At 39.4% G+C, this 20,619-nt stretch overlaps 1 protein-coding gene across 3 annotated transcripts in view; it reads left to right on the top strand.

Moving 5' to 3' along the window:
• Positions 1 to 20,619, top strand: part of PDE10A (phosphodiesterase 10A) — a 294,100-nt gene that overhangs the window by 184,338 nt on the left and 89,143 nt on the right. The gene's annotated exons all lie outside the window — the stretch shown is intronic.

Raw genomic sequence — 20,619 nt, 5'->3', positions numbered from 1 at the left:
GTTGACTGAAACAAATTGTTGTATTGGAATCAACATTTCTTTGTAACGTTTTCATTTTAACCTGTCCTGGTAAACAGTACGACTACATCCAGTCTAGTGATTTCATAAAACTGAAAGAATGCTCAATTCTGTTAGTGAATCCTGCTTTCCTTGAATTTCTCAGTGTATTTCCAAATTCAGGGCCCTGCTGCATAAACAGCGGGAACTCGCATCCACTGCTCACCATATGCATTTGGGATCCTATGTCATTAATTTCCCCAGAGCATTTGTTATTAACTTAATGCAACAGTGCCATTTCTTGGGACGGGGAATTTTAAGTAAGCCCTTGGTGACTGTTTTCAATTAGGTTTCACTGGCATTAGGTCGCCTTGAAATCGGTGGCACATGGCTGCCACAACTGTCTGGTTTCTCTGTTTTTATCTTATTTAGTTCTTTAACAAAGTGAGAGGGGGAAGATTATAGACGGACAACTTTTTTTTTTTTTTAAGATTTTTAAGTTAACTCTACAACCAATGTGGGGCTTGATCAAGAGCCACACAACACACTCCACTGACTGAGCCAGCCAGGTGTCCCTAGAATGACAACTTTTAAATGATTGTTTCTCCTGGGATAGTCTTTTGCTTTTATTTATTTGTTTGTTTGTTTAGGAGGGGGACAGGGAGAGGCAGAGGGAGAGGTGCGCACCTCTTTATTTACTTTTTTAAAGATTTTATTAATTTATTTGATGGAGAGAGAGAGCACAAGCCGCGGGGAGTGGCAGAGGGAGAGGGAGAAGCACTCCCTGATGAGCAGGGAGCCCGATGCCCAGCTTGATCCCAAGACCCGGGGATCATGACCCGAGCAGAAGGCAGATGCTTAATCCCTGGAGCCACCCAGGCACCCCAGTGAAAATCTTAAAAAAAAAAGAGAGATAAGAATCTTTTCATACTTAAATAGGTGTATTTCCTTTTGTGTGAATTGCATCTCTGTGCCTTTTGTTATAATACATTTAAAAGAGCTTGTCTGATACAGTGTAAATCACACTTAGATTTGAATTCCTACTTTGCCACTATTTATCTGGGTGACATTTTAATAAAACAACTTTTCAAAGCCTCAAATGTAAAGTGGGGATAAAATCAACCAAACTTAGAGGATGCAGCTAAAACAGGATGAAAATTTATATTCTTATATTCATTATTAGAACACCAAAAATAAACTTTTAAAAAGCAGAGGGGACAATTAATAAGAGAAGTACTTAATGATCAACACTTAAAAATATAGATGTGATTATTAATGTAAGGTATTTTCTTAAATGGATCAATAAAATAGACTATCTTTGGCAACCTCTTCAAGAAGTAAAATACAAATGTTAAGGAATGAGAAAGGGAATATAACTATAAACATGGAAGTTATGAATGATTTAATAGGAAATACTGTATACTAATACATTTGAAAATTTGGACATAATGGCCAATTTTGAGGAAATTCTAAATTATCAAAACTGAAGAAGAGTTAAGAAATCTAAACATACTATTAACCAATGAAAAATCTGAAAAATTAGTGAAAACCACCTAAAATGGCATGATGTCCAAAAGCTTTACTGGGTAATTCCACCAAACATTAAAGAGGAGATAATTTCTACATAATACAAAGTATGTATTTCAGAAGTTAGAGAAAGAACTCAATCTAGGAGGGAAGTTTATTCCTGACACAAAAGTTAGAGCATTATAAAAAACAAAAAAACTACCAACCATTTTACTAGTGGAAACATAAGTAAGTAAATAAATTCAGCAGCACTTTAATAGTTTTTCATTGCCAGGCGATGGCAAGTAGGTTAGTGCAGTAATCCTATAAGAGATGAAGATGATTTGGACCAGGGTAGCGGGTAATGGAGGTGAGGAGCAGTGCTTGGATTGATAGATGCAATTCTAGATATATTTGGAAGATAGAGCTAACAAGAGTTGCTGATTAATCCAGATGCACACATCTTATATAAAATAAGAAAAGAGAAATGATGGCATTTCAGTTTTGCCTGAGCAAATGAGAAGATGGGATGCCATTACATGGGTGGGAGTGTTTGCAGGAAGTCATCGTGGGGTGGCGAGGTCATCAGGTGCTCAGGTTTGGATGTGCTATTTGAGATACCTAATAGATTTTTAGATAGAGATGTTAAGGAGGTAGTGGTGGGATATATGGGTCTGGACTTTAGGTGAATGAAGTGAATTAGAGATACAAATTTGAGATTTATTAGTGATATGGGTGATTTAAGAACCACCAGTATATAATGGGATGTAAGGATGCAAGGCTGGTTGAGATCACAGAGGAAGTGAGTGTGGTTTAAATAGAGAAGAAAATGTAAAGACCAGCCCAGGGCCAGGACATTTAGGAGTCTGAGGTAGGAGGAAGGCTTACAAAGACTGAAAAGAAGTGTCCAGGAGTCAGGGGAGAACCACGGGGCATGTGCGTAGCAGTCAGTATGTCAAGTAAAAGACAGTAGTCAACCATGTCAAATGCTGCCCATATTTCAGGGGAGCTGACAGTTACCCTGTGGATTTGGCAATGTTGAAGTCGTTGGTAATCTTAATAAGAGCTGTTTCATTGGAACGATTAGAGTGAGTTTGAGGAAGAGAAAAGAGAAACTGAAGGCAGTGAATATAGACAGTCGTTTTATGGAGTTTTGCCTTAAAAGGGAGAGGGGAAAGAGAGGTGGGGGAGCTAGATAGGAGGGGGATCAATACTCTTTTTACTGAGCTATAATCGACATGTGACATTTTATTAGTTCAGGTGTATGACACAATGCACAGCGATTCAATATCTGTAGTGCTGCGAAGTGATCACCCTCGTGAGTCTAATGAACACCCATCACCACACATAGTCACATTTTTGTCTTGTGATGAGGTCTTTTAAGATCTACTCTCTTGGGCGCCTGGGTGGCTCAGATGGTTAAGCGTCTGCCTTCGGCTCAGGTCATGATCCCAGGGTCCTGGGATCGAGCCCCGCATCGGGCTCCTGGCTCAGCGAGGAGCCTGCTTCTCCCTCTCCCTCTGCCTCTCTCCCTGCTCATACTTTCTCTCTCTCTCTCTCTCTGTACCTCTGTGTCTCAAATGAATTAAAAAAAAAAAAGATCTACTCTCTTAGCAACTTTGAAACACATAATACAGTATTGTTAACTGTAGTCACCATGCTGTACCTGACATCCCTGGGACTTCCTTATTTTATAAGTGGACATGTGTACCTTTTGACCTTCTTTGTTCATTTTGTTCACCCCTCAATTCCTGGAATGTTTGGTTTTTAAAATGTTTTTTCTTATTTAAAAAAAACGGGTAAATGACAACGTGCACATGCATTTATGGGAGTGATCCGGGAGAGAGGAAATGCGCTGATACAGGACAGGGAAGGAAGAACACTGGACGGACGCTGCCTTGCCCGCCTTGTGGAGCCTCCTTGTGGCATATCAGTCTTTTCCTTTAGAACTGAGCCCCATTTACTCATTTTCCATTTCTTTTCATACCGTATCATCTATAAAAGACTTTAAATTGGTTATCAGAAAAATAAGTATAACAACAAAACAGTGGAAGAAGAAGAGAAAAAAAAATTTTTTTTTTTTTTAAGATTTTTATTTATTTATTTGACAGAGGGAGACACAGCGAGAGAGGGAACACAAGCAGGGGGAGTGGGAGAGGGAGAAGCAGGCTTCCCACTGAGCAGGGAGCCCGAAGTGGGACTCGATCCCAGGACCCTGGGATCATGACCTGAGCCGAAGGCAGACTATTAATGACTGAGCCACCCAGGCGCCCCAAGAAAAAAATTTTTTGAGTAGTCAATACTTTTCTCTGAATAAGCAGAAGACTTGACTTTCAATTCCAGACACGTGAAGCATGACCCAAGGGAAGGCACTTCACTTATTCTCTAAGGGAAGAGTGCTGATCCATTTTTTTTCAGGGCAAAGTTTTATTGAGTTTCATAAAAACGCAAATCTGTGTATAGATCTGATTTTACATCAATCATTAGTTTCAAAGGCATAATATTAAAATGTGGTTCAATGTTAAGTAAATGAAGTAATATACAGGTGGCTGGAGTAGCGTAGACACATGTTAGAATTTTCTGGAGTAATTTCTCATGTTACCTATATCCTCCCTCTAGTAGATAATCCCAGGCTATGGTGCTGTGGCCCAAGGATAGAAGTTAGAACATGCAGAGAAGCAGACAGAAAGCATGTCTTTAAAATCTTCCTGAGTATAATTTCCTTTAATCAGACTTCGGCTAAGAGGTGGGCCTTGGACAGTTAATGATGATACTTATAAACAGGGATCTGGAGAGCAGGCAGGTAGCCTGTCCCCATTGATTATCAGCATATCTGTAAGACTGAGAAACCAGAAGAACAGGCAGTAGATGTAATGTTCCCATCAGGTAAAATGAAATTCTGGCATTTTGAATTTTGAATATCATAGAGCCCAAGTATTTCTTATTACATTGGAAAATCACCCCTAACCTTAGGGAGGAATATGGGGCACCTACAAGCAAAGTCCATGTTTTCCTCATTACACAGGCCAAAATAGCTTTAGGCAACCTGAGTTTTATGGAAACCCAAAATAAGGTTTCTTATAAAGTGTGGTATGGTTAGTTTTAGCCTAAATTTCATTTCAGAGGCTTTGCTGCTGCTAGTTATTAATAATAGCGACAGAAACCTGAGAAACCTGTGTGGAGTATCAGTTCTAAGCATCTTGACTTCCTGAAAGAATTATATAACCGAAGTGCATCATTCTGCTATATGGAAATATTTCATACTGACCATTTAAAGACAGTGGTTTTTGTTTGCTTGTATTTAAGATGAAGCCCATAATCTTAACAATAGATTCAACACATGGATCATCTGCCTGTGGAAGATTTTGCTGATCCATCCTATTAATCACTATGGCAGGTGTTGTTTCATCTAAACAGCAGTATCAAACCGTTACGAAAAACAAATTTTAAAGTGGAAACTAAACACATTCCTCTTTTGCAAGATTTTATATTAATACCTATTTTGTCAGACAGTTCTTGGCAACCACAGCTCTGTTTTAGAGGATAGACTTTGAGAAGTACTAACTACAGAGGGACTATATTAAGCCCATACACATAGCTGCTCTTAGTCCACGGAGTCAAAAGCTGATTAAAGGCACATTTCTTTATTGTATGAAAAAGAATATACTAATGATCTAGTCATAGAGTTGCTGCACATAGAATTCACTTCCTCCTGGATTACAGTTCATTAAATTAAAATGGCAACAAAGTCATAAAAATGTTTTTATTTTGTCATAGATGTTATCACGAGCTGATACCTTCTTTTTTTTTTTTTTTGCTTTTTTAAAAAATTTTATTTTATTATGTTATGTTAGTCACCATACAATACATCATTAGTTTTTGATGTGGTGATCCACGATTCATTGTTTTCGTATAACACCCAGTGCTCCATGCAGTACGTGCCCTCCTTAATACCCATCACCAGGCTAACCCATTCCCCCCACCCTCCTCCCCTCTAAAGCTGAGCTGATAGCTTTTTATCTATTTTCCCCAACTAGCATTTAAACTCCATGAGAGTAGGAGCTTTATCTGATACCTGTAATAGTGCTTGACATACTGCTGAGGAAATATTTGCTTAAAAAAGACTTAATTACATACTGACATTCAGAAATACATCTATTGGGTTAAGCACTTAGATACATCTTTTGTTTCCTTAACTTTATTATTCATCTGCCCTGATAAGTGAATCCTTTTCTGCTAGCAGCCTTAAACTTACTAGAAATGCTTGCTGTATCCATCAGTGATTTAAAACTGTTTTTTGTCATGGATTCCTTTTCCCTAAATTATTATTAAGAAAAGCCCTTTCGAACCCTCCTACACTGTTGGTGGGAATGCAAGCTGGTGCAGCCACTCTGGAAAACAGTATGGAGGTTCCTCAAAAAGTTGAAAGTAGAGCTACCATATGATCCAGCAATTGCACTACTGGGTATTTACCCCAAAGATACAAAAGTAGGGATCCGAAAGGGTACGTGCACCCCGATGTTTATAGCAGCAATGTCCACAGTAGCCAAACTGTGGAAAGAGCCAAGATGTCCATCGACAGATGAATGGGTAAAGAAGATGTGGTATATATATACAATGGAATATTATGCAGCCATCAAAGGGAATGAGATCTTGCCATTTGCAACGACGTGGATGGAACTGGAGGGTATTATGTTGAGCGAAATAAGTCAAACAGAGAAAGACATGTATCATATGATCTCACTGATATGAGGAATTCTTAATCTCAGGAAACAAACTGAGGGTTGCTGGAGTGGGGGGTGGGGTGGGAGGGATGGGGTGACTGGGTGATAGACACTGGGGAGGGTATGTGCTCTGGTAAGCGCTGTGAATTGTGCAAGACTGTTGAATCTCAGATCTGTACCTCTGAAACAAATAATGCAATCTATGTTAAGAAAAAAAGAAGAAGAAGAAGAAGAAGGTAGCGGGAGGGGAAGAATGAAGCGGGGGAAATCGGAGGGGTAGACGAACCATGGGAGACGATGGACTCTGAGAAACAAACTGAGGGTTCTAGAGGGGAGGGGGGTGGGAGGGTGGGTTAGCCTGGTGGTGGGTATTGAGGAGGGCACATTCTGCATGGAGCACTGGGTGTTTTGCACAAACAATGAATCATGGAACACTTCATCTAGAACTAATGATGTAATGTATGGGGATTAACATAAGAATAAAAATAAAAATAAAAATTAAAAAAAAGAAAAGCCCTTTCATCTCATGGACCTTTTTCTTCCTAAATTAAATTAGTTAATATCAGTTAACATTATAGAAACCTCTTTGGAAACTTACAGTAATGTTCTTCAGGAATATTAAGTTTTTATTATTTCTGTTTCCTTGTGTCGAGCTAACCTGTTTTTAAGAATACCTGACTTACAGAATCCCAGCAGCTGGCCTCCACCACTTTTAACAGGGATTCACTGTCTCACCTTGTATCCTACTGTGCTGGTCTCCCGTGGCCTCCAAGGTTCTGTACCCTTCCTAGCTTTCTGTGAAATGCTTCCTCTGAGCTTGCACGCTGAGCTGCTGGTGCACCTGCCTTCCTACCCTGTACCACACTTTGAAACAACTCTATGTGTAGCATTTCCTCTGTGCCCAGATACATAGCAGAGCAAGTAAAGGCAACTAGCTGCTGCTGCTTTTCTTTCCTTTTTTTTTTTTTTTCCTGTAGTATTAGGGTAAGTTCAGGATGAGTGCCCTAGTCCCTTGGCTATATTCAGGATTTTAAAACTTTTTAAAATAAGCATTTGCAAAAGGGTCAGCAGCACCCTCTTTGCTACGTACCCCCATTCTCTTTGTCTGTCTTTGAGGTTCACAGCCTTCCATAACTCTTCCTTGTGATCGCTCATTCTTAGAATAGTTAGAATTTTTCCACCAGTGATGTTTGTGTAACATAAATGACCTCTATCATTTATTTTAATCTAAAATATCTAAATCATTTTGGTAACATTGTCCTTAATATGTAGTATTGTAAAAGTTTGGCAGTTTCTTGTAAAGTTAAGCATACATTTACTTTCTGACTCACGAATTTTACTACTCTTATGTAGTTGCCTAAGATAACTGAAAACAGAAAGATGTTCATCGTAGCTTTATTCTTAATAGCCCAGAGCTGGAAAACATAAACATCCCAAATGATCAACGGTGGTAGAATGGATAAACATATCATTTGTCTTTATTCATGCAACAGAATGCAACTAGCAATAGAAAGGAGCAAAGTACTGGAACACACAGCAACATGCATGAATCTCAGTGATACTATGTCAAGCAGGTAAAGCAGGGTTTGAAACTGTATTTTATCAGTCCATTTCGATAAAATTCTAAAACCAAAGTAAGGCTAATCTGTGGTGGAAAGAAGTCAGAAATAGTGGCTGTCTTGGGGGCAGGGGGTGATTAAGGATTATGGGAGAGATTTTATAAAGAGATTAAATGTTCTGTGTCCTCTATTATTATCATTATTGTGGAGATGTTTATTATTAAAATTATTTCTTTTAAAAATTATTTTTTATTTTTGACAAATAATAATTGTATATATGTAAGTGTCCATTTTAGTGTACACCACGTGGTAGAGGTGTGCATTGTGAAGTGATTGTTGCGATCAAGTTAATGAGCACGCCTGTCACCCACACACTTGGGGTGTGTGTTGGGGGTGTGGGTGTGGTGAGAGCACTGATCTACCTCAGCAGTTTTCAGGTATACACTACAGTCTTTTTAGTTGTAGGCACCATCCTGTACATCAGGTCCTAGAACTTTTTCATCTTACAACTGAAAGTTTATAATCTTTTTTTCCCTATATATATATATATATTTATTATTCCACAGTTATTCATGTAGAAGTTAATCACAGATATGAAGTGACCTCCTGTCATTGTCTGGGATTGTCACTTAACCACTGAATGCCCATGCAGCCTTTGAGTGCTTTGCTTTCTTAAATCACACAGGGTAGATCGTTTCAGTCACTTTTGGACACACAGAAAAGCTGCTCAGTAAATGAGCAGTGGAGGGATCGGTGCTTTCCTGAGCCTCTTATTGCTTTCTTCCTTTCCTTCCGTTTTAACTTTTGTTCATAGACATTTTCTCTGCATACAAGTAGAGAGAATTGCATGTTGACCACCATGTACCTGTCATCCCGCTTCAGTGATGATCATTTTGCTATTCCTGTTGCATTAGCTTGCTGGTGTAGTTTAAAGCAGATCTCAGTCAGCATGTAATTTCAGCCATAAAGACTTCAGTATAGATTTCTAATAGGAAATGACATAAAAAAATAAATCTCAATTACGTGCTGTTTTCATGCCTGACAATAATCACACTTAACAATATCTTAATACTTGGGCCAGATTCAGTTTTTCTCAACTCTCTGAAAAGATTCTTTTTACAGTTGTTTTGTTCGAATTAGGATCCTTAAAAGGGTACATGTGGCATTGGATTGATATGTCTCTATGTCTGTTTTAATTTCTAAGGTCCTCTCTCTTTTTTAATAATCTTTTTTAAAAATTTTAATTCCAGTATAATTAGCATAGTGTTATGTTAGTTTCAGGTGTACAATATAGTGATTCAGTAGTTCTGTACATCACCTTTACTCATCACAGTGTCTCCTTTAATCCCCATCATCTGTTTCACCCATCCCCCCCACCCACCTCTCCTCTGGTAATCATCAGTTTGTTCTCTGTATATAAGAGTCTCTTTTTTTCTTTGCTTGTTTGTTTTGTTTCTTAAATTCCACATATGAGTGAAATCATATGGTATTTGTCTTTCTCTGACTGACTTATTTCACTTAGCACTGTACCCTCTAGATCCATCCATGTTGTTGTAAATGTTAAGATTTCATTCTATTTTATGGCTGAGTAATATTACACACACACACACACACACACACACACCACATCTTCTTTGTCCATTGATCTGTTCATGGACACTTGGCTGTTGTACATAATGCTGCAATAAATATAAGGGTGCATATATAGCTTTTCAAATTAGTGTTTTCATAAACTTTAGGTAACTACTCAATAATGGAATTACTGGATCATATGGTAATTCTATTTTTAAGTTTTTGAGAAACCTCCATACTGTTTTCCACAGTGGCTGCACCAGTTTGCATCCCACCAGAAAGGTTTGTAACCTTCGACTGACTTCTCCCCATTTTCTCCACACACCAGCCCCTGACACCTGCCAATCTAATCTATACTTCCATGAGTTTGCCTTTTTAGATTCCACATGTAAGTGAGGTAATACAGTGTTTGTCTTTCTGTATCTAGTTTATTTTACTTAGCATAATGCCCTCTAGGTTCATCCATGTTACCACAAATAGCAGGATTTCCTCCATTTTTTAGGGCTGAACACAATATTCTAATGCCATATATATATATATATATATATATATATATATATATATATATATACACACACACACATACACACACACAAATGCTACACAAAATTATATATAAATTATGCATATATTTATGTATGTATATATATTATATATACATACACAATTGTGTGTGTGTGTGTGTGTGTGACATTTTCTTTATACATTCATCTGTTGACAGACACTTCGGTTATTTCCATATCTTGGCTATTGTGAAAAATGCTGGACTGAACATAGGTGCAGATATCTCTTTGAGATAGTGATTTCATTTCCCTCAAACATATACCCAGAAAAAAGATTGCTGGATTATTTGATAGTTCTGGTTTTAATTTTTTGAGAAACCTCCGTGCTGTTTTCCATAGTAACAGCATCAGTTCACATTCTCACCCCTGGTACCCAAGGGCTCCCTTTTCTCCACACCCCTACCGACACTTGTTCTCTCTCATCTTTGTGATGATAGCCATCCTAACAAGTGTGAGGTGATATCTCATTGTGATTTTGATTTGCATTTTCCTGATGATTAGTGATATTAAACACCTTTTCCTGCACCTGTTGGCCATTTGTATGTCTTCTTTGGAAAATGTCTGTTCAGCCCCTCTGCCCATTTTTTAATTGAGTCATTTGGGATTATTTTTCTATTCAGGTGTATGAGTGGGGTTGTTTTTTGTTTTTTTTTTTCATATCTTAGATATTACTTCTTTATCAGATAAGTGGTTTGAAATATTTTCTCCATTCTGTGGTTTGGCTTTTCATTTTGGTGACAGTTTCCTTTGCTGTGCAGAGCTTTTTAGTTTGATAAAATCCCACTTGTTTATTTTTGCCTTTGTTGCCTGTGCTTTTGATATCATATCCAAAAAATCATTGCCAAGACCAGTGTCAAGGAACTGTGTTTTCCTTGTGATTTCCTCTAGGAGTTTTACAGTTTCAGGTCTTAAATGTAAGTCTTTAATTCATTTGAGTTGATTTTGTGCATGCTGAAAGATAAGGGTCCAGTTTCATTCTTCTGCATGTGGATATCCAGTTTCCCCAGCACCATTTATTGAAGAGACTGTCCTTTCCACATTGTATATTCTTGGTGCCCTTCTTAAAGATAAGTGGACTGTATATGCATGGCTGTATTTCTGAGTTCTCTGTTCTATTCCATTCATCTTTGTATCTCTTTTTATGCCAGTACCATATTACTTTGATTACTAGAGCCTTATAATGATACAGTTTGAAATCAGGAAGTGTGATGCTTCTAGTTTTGCTCTTTTTTCTCAAGATTGCTTTGGATTTTCAGGGTCTTTGTGGTTCCAAACAAATTTTAGGGTTGTTTTTTCTCTTTCTGTGGAAAAAAAAAAAAAAAAAACTTGGAATTTTGATAGGGATTGCATTGTGACTAGATAGATCCCTTTGGATACTATTGACATTTTAACTGTATTAATCCTTCCAATCCCTGAACATGGAATTTCTTTCCATTTATTTTGTGTCTTCTTCTCTTTCATTTTTCAATTTTTATAAGTTTCAGTCTACATATCTTACATCTCCTTGGTTAAATTTATTCCCAAATATTTTATTATTTTTTGATGCTATTGTAAATAGCTTGTTGTTAGTGCATAGAAATGATTTCTGTATGTTGATTTTGTATGTCTTAATAAGTATATATGTTATAAGGATTTATCTACTTGTCAGAGTTTAATGAATTTCACATTTTAGTGTTTCTTTAATTTACCTAAAAATCTAAAAGAATATTGACACCTTAGGTTTGCTGCTTTCAGTGGTATGGCTTAGCATTTCTGAAACTACTTATGTATATTCTAGGCCTGAGAAGGGGTATAAATATATTAAGGCTCTTGTCAGTAAGATTTCTCACTGTTGCAAGAGGGAATTACAAATATGGAAATGGGGAGTATTAGAATGCACGCTGAATTGTTAGCTGGAACTAGAGGTATTAGTATGAATTCCTAGTTTTTATTATCCCTATACATACATATAGATAAATACAGAATTACCCATTTGTATATACGTATATATATTTATATGAGGGCTTCTCCTCTATACACTGTTCACATAAATGAGAGGCCTAAGGCCTTGCCAGCAGTGGCCCATACAACTCCTGTGCTTAAATTTTAAATACCCCTCTCCATTGAAAGGAACTTGTATTTCTTTGAGAAACAGAAATGGCTAATACCAGGGCTGGCAAAATACGCGATGAGAAAGTAAGAAAGTGTTGTAAGAATCATGAAGAATGTCAGAGGGATACAGGAGCTATCTTGAGGGGATTCCTGCTGGTCAAATCTGGGATAATGGGAGAATCAAAATGCATATGTGACAATATTAATGGATGGTAACCTATGGAATAAAATAAGAATCTGTGAGTCCAGACTCATATAAATGAATGAATGAATGAGAAGAATGGAAAGCTCTTCTTCCCAGTGGAATGCCAAATACCAAATACAGGAGGGTGATAGAGTTCTGGCCCCAGCACTTCCACTGTACTGTTACCAAAAATGCAAACCTGATTCTAATCTTGAGAAAACATCAGACGAATCCTACCTGACCCACATTATACAAAACATCAGGTTCAAGAAACACAGGGGAAGGACTGTGGAATTGTTCCACATTGAAGTATACCAAATAGGCATGACAACCAAATGCCATATGTGATCTGGGATTTGACCCTGGCCCAGCAGGATGGATAACTATAAGGATGTTATTGGCATTTGAATGTGGAGTTTTAATTAGCCAATATTGTTGTGGCAATGTTAAAATTTCTAATCAAGGTAACTATGTTATAACTATGTAAGAGAATATTCTGTTTCTTAGGAAATACACAGTGAATTGTGGGGTAAAGAGCACACCAACATGTTCTCACATATTCAGAAAAAACTTTATGACTATGGTGTGTGTGTGTGTGTGTAGATAGAATAATAGATAATAGGTAAAGAGGAAGGAAGGCAGAATTAACTGAGAATGAGAAAGCAAATAGGACAAAATGTCAATATCGATGGCATCGAGGAGTTTTTTGTATTCTTGCGGTTTTTTGTAAGTTTGAAATTATGTCAAAAATAAATTACAAAAAAAGATAAGTTGTAAAAGAAATAGGAAAAATTTAAAGAATGAGAAGATATTATTCAATTATAGGATTATACTAAAAACTAAAAGCTGTTTTTGCACACTGTTCTGTGTTTATCCAGCCCTTGTCTCATCATGTTTTCTAGTAAATTGTCCTAGCCCTTCAGGACAGGCCAGTGATCCCTCATGGAATCATGGGCTCTCAGGCCAGCAGGGATCACAGACTTCACACCGTTCAAGTTCTCATTTCATTCTTGAATTGCGTCTAACCTCTCCTGGTGAAGTGGTTTTCCCATCTCTGTTTAAATACTTAATTCATTTTAGCAAGTCTGGGAGCATTTGTTTTCTGGGCTAAACCAGCTATCACCAAGGATTAGTACTGCTCCACTTGTTACCATCATATCTCATAAAACATTACTCCCCTCTAGGTGATGGAGTCACTGTCCCCCTAGTTCCCTAACTGTTCCAAGTGCTCTTGGGCATCACAGCAAACCGACAAGAGTGGCTCAGGACCCATGAAAGTTCTATGGGGAGGAAAAAAAAAGTTCTATGGGAAACACAATGATATCCGTCAGACAGAGCTTGACAGAGTTCACAGTTCCACTATTTGGTCACTGCAATCCTTTCAGTGAAGTCACATCTTTGCAAACCCATGTTTTCAGAAGTTGCTGTAATGGAAAGCAAGCTCTACTTGAAAATTAGTGTGGAACAGAAAATGAAGGTGACAGCATCCAATTGGATTCTAAGGTTCGAGAAGTTATGCATTGCCCAGCTCATTCTACCTGAGAATTCTAACTTCTTGAATTATGAAAGTCTCAGTGATACTCCGTATATGCTTTGGATGGGGTCTTGTGTAGAATAAAGGCATTGAAAGGACTTTGTGAAGTTAAAATGCTGTGCAAATACCAGTTGCTTTTTTTTTAAGATTTTTTTTTTTTTTTTTTTTTGACAGAGAGAGACAGCGAGAGAGGGAACACAAGCAGGGGGAGTGGGAGAGGGAGAAGCAGACTCCCCACTGAGCAGGGAGCCCGATGTGGGGCTCGATCCCAGGACCCTGGGACCATGACCTGAGCTGAAGGCAGACGCTTAACAACTGAGCCACCCAGACGCCCCTGAGCAACTTCATTAATATACTCTTGTGATTTTCTTTCAGTGAAGCTTTGGTCTTGAAAGTTCATTTAACTGAATTGAATCGATCCCTTAGTAAGCTTCCTTCATCACATTGTTTCCAAAGAGTGCCATGGAGGGGTGTTATTTGACATTCACCTCCACGTGTTTCCTCTGCCTTTCCTTATGTAATGCTCATCCTGAGAAGCAAGATGGCTGGAGGCCAACAACCCAACAATCATTATGCTTACTACTTCACATTTATATATTAAGTATATTACGGCTTGAATGATTCACTATGTAGATAGGGCTTTAATATTTGAGAGTTAATAGTACATTAATATGTAATAGTAACCATAATAAAACCATTTTGCTCTTATGATGCAGTTGTCACTGGCAATCAAAGGAAGCAGGGTGTACTAACCCATCTATTAGAATTTGAAGCTTAATGACAAAATGAAAATCCTAGGTCATATATTATCATAGACAGTGAGTGTTGAAAGGTATTTTTTTTAAAGATTTTATTTATTTATTTGACAGAGAGAGAGATAGCGAGAGTAGAAACACAAGCAGGGGCAGAGGGAGAGGGAGAAGCAGGCTTCCTGCCAAGCAGGGAGCCTGATGCGGGGCTGGATCCCAGGACCCCGGAATCATGACCTGAGCCGAAGGTAGACGCTCATCAACTGAGCCACCCAGGCACCTGGCAAGGTATTTTAAAGGCAGTGCACTTCAGCTTCCTGTTCTATAAATGAGAAAAGGAAAGCTCAGAGACTTGGCGAAAGGAAACCCCAGAATGAACTGCCCATATTGAGGCATGCCTTCTTGTTCTCACTTGTCTGACAACCCAGTCCTTCCAGCAGAGACAGTGAATAGCTGTTCTTCCCTCTCAGCACTGCACACAGGTCCCATGAACAGGTGTACTTTTCAGTATTACGTTGTCAGAGAAAGGAAACTACTTGTGTATCATTTTTATAGGGACTCTTCTATGGGGTGACTAGGAGCCCACCTGAGGCTAGCTAAAGTGCTCCTCCCCAGAAGAAAAAGGAAGTGTTCAGAGATTTAATGGTTCTTGAACAGTCTATGTCTATGGATAGGTTTTTAGGCATGATGGTTTTTGTGTGTCTGAATCTAGGGATTCAAACTGTCATTATGACTTAGTCTCTTTGTTTCTCTTAGCCTAGCTTTCCTTTGGGTTAGCTTCAGTCTCAGATAAGCTCTTTCCCAGGACTTTGGGGGGAAAAATACAAAACAAATGGTTCTAATTAGTGGTGAGGGAGAGAGAGGGCATGTTAGAGTAGAATCTTTTCTCTGGAATTCTTCAAAACTGGCAGTCATCAAATAGGATCTTGTTTACAGATGATAAAGGAACAGCATGAGCTTTTGTGGCCCCATACAATGCTGTCGTGCTTGGTAGGCATTAGAATTTCAGAGTGTTGGGGCGCCTGGGTGGCTCAGTCGTTAAGCGTCTGCCTTCGGCTCAGGTCATGATCCCAGGGTCCTGGGATCGGGTCCCACATCGGGCTCCCTGCTCCGCGGGAAGCCTGCTTCTCCCTCTCCCACTCCCCCTGCTTGTGTTCCTGCTCTCACTATCTCTCTCTCTGTCAAATAAATAAATAAAATCTTTAAAAAAAAAAAAAGAATTTCAGAGTGTTTGTGATTTTTTTCGTGCAAGCTTTCGCTCCCACAGTGGTATCTGCACAAGAGTAGGACTTGGAGAATATCTGCAGCTAGAGAATAACTGGGAAGTTATGATAACTGCTAACCAGATAAACTTTTAGCAAAAAGAATCACAAAACTTGGGCAGGAGGCCAGTGGTTTACCGTGGGTGAGTGCAACAAAGCAAGTCGGATGCACAGGTTCAAGGGGCTGGGGGAAGCCGACCCTGGGTACATGAGGCTCAGCGGTGTGGGAGCAGAGCACACACGGAGCAGAGAAGCTGATTTTGGAGAGGACACAAGGAGTGGCAGCAGTAGGTCAGAGTCTAAGAGGACAGTAGGTCCTTCTCGAAGTTGGTGCTAAAGCATAAGAATGCTTGGTAGGTTTCTATTTTGACGCTTTGGGGTCATGTTCATTAGTTATTCCTTTTGTTCTCTCTGCTTGGAAAGCTCTTCCTCCAGATTTCTGCAAGTCTCACATCTTCACTCCTTTTCAGTGGGGATCCTTCAGGGTGGAATTCTGTCAGTTTCCGAGGATGCCTGTTCCAAAAGTGCATTCTAAAACTGTAGTTACCACAGGTGTTTGAAAACCCACTGGGGCTCACTTCTGAGACAGACCTGAGCTACATCTCCATTGCTCACCTGATGTCCACTGCCCTCTGCCTGGGACCCATAATGGTGTTTGGATCTCTAAAAAGTAGTGTCTTATTCTTTTTGGTATGTATTGCACCTTGAGACAAGTCATCCTTCGTACTTCATTTTTTGGGGCCTGCGTGGACTAGAGCCTGCTTTTAGGTCAGAAGCAGAGCGAGGTGGTGGATAATTAGCAGTCCCTGATAAGGAAGGTAGGAGAGGGTAGGCTGATTCCAGGGGAAAAGGTATTAGGTTCCATTGGAGTCTGTTCAGATGTCCCATGCCACTGAAGCCTTCCCTCCCTGTCCATCCTTTTTTTTTTTTTTTTAAGATTTTATTTATTTATTTGACAGAGAGAGAGATAGCTAGAGCAGGAACACAAGCAGGGGGAGTGGGAGAGGGAGAGGCAGGCTTCCTGCTGAGCAGGGAGCCCGATGTGGGACTCGATCCCAGGACCCCAGGATCATGACCTGAGCCGAAGGCAGACGCTTAACGACTGAGCCACCCAGGCGCCCCCTGTCCATCCTATTTAAAAGGGTAATTCTCTCCCTCCAAAGGTCTTGGCTGTTAGCCTTCCCTGCTCCCTTTTCTGCATAGCACCTATCACCACCTGTCACACTATAATATTCACTTATTTATTTTCTTCCACCTAGAATGTAAGTTCCTTGAAGCCTGGAACTTTATTCTGTTAATTCCCTAGCATCTTTTCTGTCTAGAAGAGTGCCTGTGTATAGTAGATTGTCAGGATTGCCAGTGCCTATTTGTGGAATGATTGATTGATTCATCCATTCTTTCATGTATTTATTCACATTCACTCATTCCCCAGACATTGATTGAGAACAGTAATCAAAAATAATGGCAAGTGTTTGCAACGATGTGGATGGAGCTAGAGAGTATAATGCTGAACAGAATAAGTCAGTCAGAGAAAGACAAATACCATATGATTTCACTCCTGTGTGGAACTTAAGAAACAAAACAAATGGAAATACAAAGGAGGTGGGGGGAAAGAGAGAGGAGAGAAACAAACCAAGAAACAGACTTTTGACCCTAGAGAACACACTGATGGTTACAGAGGGAAGGTGGGTGGGGGAGATGGGGGACACAGGTGATGGGGATGAAGGGATGCACTTGGGATGAGCACCAGGTGATGTATGGAAGTGCTGAATCTCTATATTGTACACCGGACACTAATGCAGCACTGCATATTAACTGTATTGGAATTTTGACAAAAGAATAATGGCAAGTAATAAACCTTCAGGAGCGAAAGGTACCTGAGTGGTCAAGAAAGAGAAAGGTGGCTTGAGACAGTGTTGTCGGCAGAGAGTAAGCACATTTCGTAGCATGTGCGAGGCCGTCCTGTGAGGAGTCTGTTATTCTAAGTACAGTGGGAAGCCTCAAGAATATTTTAAGCCAGGGAGCGACAGAATTTTATTTTGTTTATAAAATTTACCATGGCTGTTGTTTGGAGAATAGGCTTAGGAAGGGAAGCTTGGTGGAAGGCAGCTTTTCAGTACCTTTAGGGAAGACACAGTGCTGGCTTGTGCTGGAAGTAGCTACAATTTAGCTTCCGCCTTTTTTTTTTTTAAATTTCTTTTATTGTCATGTTAATCACCATATATCACATCATTAGTTTCTGATGTAATATTCCATGATTCATTGTTTGCGTATAACACCCAGTGCTCCATGCAGAACGTGCCCTCTTTAATACCCATCACCAGGCTAACCATCCCCCCACCCCCTCACCCCTCTAGAACCCTCAGTTTGTTTCTCAGAGTCCATCGTCTCTCATGGTTCATCTACCCCTCCGATTTCCCCCCCTTCATTCTTCCCCTCCTGCTATCTTCTTCTTTTTTATTTTAACATACAATGTATTATATGTTTCAGAGATACAGATCTGTGATTCAACAGACTTGCACAATTCACAGCACTCACCATAGCACATACCCTCCCCAGTGTCTATCACCCAGCCACCCCATCCCTCCCACCCCACCCCCCACTCCAGCAACCCTCAGTTTGTTTCCTGAGATTAAGAATTCCTCATTTCAGTGAGGTCATATGATACAGGTCTTTCTCTGATTGACTTATTTCGCTCAGCATAACATCCTCCAGTTCCATCCACGTCATTGCAAATGGCAAGATCTCATTCCTTTTGATGGCTGCATAATATTCCATTGTATATATATATATATAGCACATCTGCTTTATCCATTCATCTGTCAATGGACATCATGGCTCTTTCCACAGTTTGGCTATTGTGGACATTGCTGCTATAAGCATCGGGGTGCACATACCCCTTTGGATCCCTACATTTGTATCTTTGAGGTAAATACCCAGTAGTGCAATTGCTGGATCGTATGGTAGCTCTATCTTCAACTTTTTGAGGAACCTCCATACTGTTTTCTGGAGTGGTTGCACCAGCCTGCATTCCCACCAACAGTGTAGGAGAGTTCCCCTTTCTTCGCATCCCCGCCAACATCTGTCCTTTCCTGACTTGTTAAAGTTTAGCCATTCTGACTGGTGTGAGGTGGTATCTCATTGAGGTTTTGATTTGGATTTCCCTGATGCCGAGTGATGTTGAGCACTTCTTCATGTGCCTGTTGGCCATTTGGATGTCTTCTTTGGAGAAATGTCTGTTCATGTCTTCTGCCCATTTCTTGACTGGATTATTCTCTGGGTGTTGAGTTTGATAAGTTCTTTATAGATTTTGGATACTAGCCCTTTATCTGATATGTCATTTGCAAATATCTTCTCGCATTCTATCAGTTGTGTTTTGGTTTTGTTGACTGTTTCTTTTGCTGTGCAAAAGCTTTTTATCGTGATGAAGTCCCAGTAGTTCATTTTTGCCCTTGCTTTCCTTGCCTTTGGTGATGTTTCTAGGAAGAAATTGCTGTGGCTGATGTCAAAGAGGTTGCTGCCTGTGTTCTCCTTTAGGATTTTGATGGATTCCTGTCTCACACTGAGGTCTTTCAACCATTTGGCGTCTATTTTTGTGTGTGGTGTAAGGAAATGGTCCAGTTTCATTCTTCTGCATGTGGCTGTCCAGTTTTCCCAACACCCCATTTGTTGAAGAGACTGTCTTTTTTCCATTGGACATTCTTTCCTGCTTTGTCGAAGATGAGTTGACCATAGAGTTGAGGGTCCATTTCTGGGCTCTCTATTCTGTTCCATTGATCTATGTGTCTGTTTTTGTGCCAGTACCATGCTGTCTTGATGATGACAGCTTTGTAATAGAGCTGGAGGTCCGGAATTGTGATGCCGCCGGCTTTGCTTTTCTTTTTCAACATTCCTCTGGCTATTCGGGGTCTTTTCTGGTTCCATACAAATTTTAGGATTATTTGTTCCATTTCTTTGAAAAAAGTGGATGGTATTTTGATGGGGATTGCATTGAATGTGTAGATTGCTCTAGGTAGCATTGACATCTTCACAATTATTTGTTCTTCCAATCCATGAGCATGGAACATTTTTCCATTTCTTTGTGTCTTTAGCTTCCACCTTTTTCCCAAACTCCATCCACCTGCTGTTGTCCCTGCTACTACAGTGAAGCCCAGAGCTTTGGACTTGCAGTGGGGCAGCTGGTAGGGCCATGACAACAATGGTGAGAGCCACTGCCTCATGTCTGGGGAAGAGCTGAGATCCGCCTAAGGTGGTGGCCCCATTGTTGAGGATGAATAGAGAGGAATAAACCCTGCTTCCCCCAGTGCAATGCATATCAGTTCACTTTTCTAGCAAACTCTTGTATTACTTTTACTGATTATACATAAAACTTCAGAAATAAAGAGGTAATTTGTAAAATTTGATATTTTAATATAAGTAAGTATACATGGAATCTATAATTCTAAGTCCTAGCAATTTTAATTTTCAATCTATTTTTATTTTTTTATAAGATTTTATTTATTTATTTGACAGAGAGAGGCACAGCAAGAGAAGGAACACAAGCAGGGGGAGTGGGAGAGGGAGAAGCAGGCTTCCCGCCGAGCAGGGAGCCCGATGCCGGGCTCAATCCCAGGACCCTGGGATCATGACCTGAGCCGAAGGCAGATGCTTAAAGGCTGAGCCACCCAGGCGCCCCTCAATCTATTTTTATACTAGATTATAATATTTAAACAATGCTCTTTAAAGCATAATGTGTAAAAGCATAAAAGAAAGTATATAAAGTTATATATGTTAATAGTATGATTTATAAACTATGGGATTTTAATTTTATTGTATTTAATTATTATCTTTCTTCTTTCTTTCTTTCTTTCTTTCTTTCTTTCTTTCTTTCTTTCTTTC

The sequence above is a fragment of the Mirounga leonina genome, unplaced genomic scaffold, assembly GCF_011800145.1.
Source record: "Mirounga leonina isolate KUSES-001 unplaced genomic scaffold, KU_Mleo_1.0 Mir_54, whole genome shotgun sequence".
In the NCBI taxonomy this organism is placed as follows: domain Eukaryota; kingdom Metazoa; phylum Chordata; class Mammalia; order Carnivora; family Phocidae; genus Mirounga; species Mirounga leonina.
Note: the sequence above shows the minus strand (reverse complement) of the source record. Positions and strands in the feature narration are given on the sequence as shown.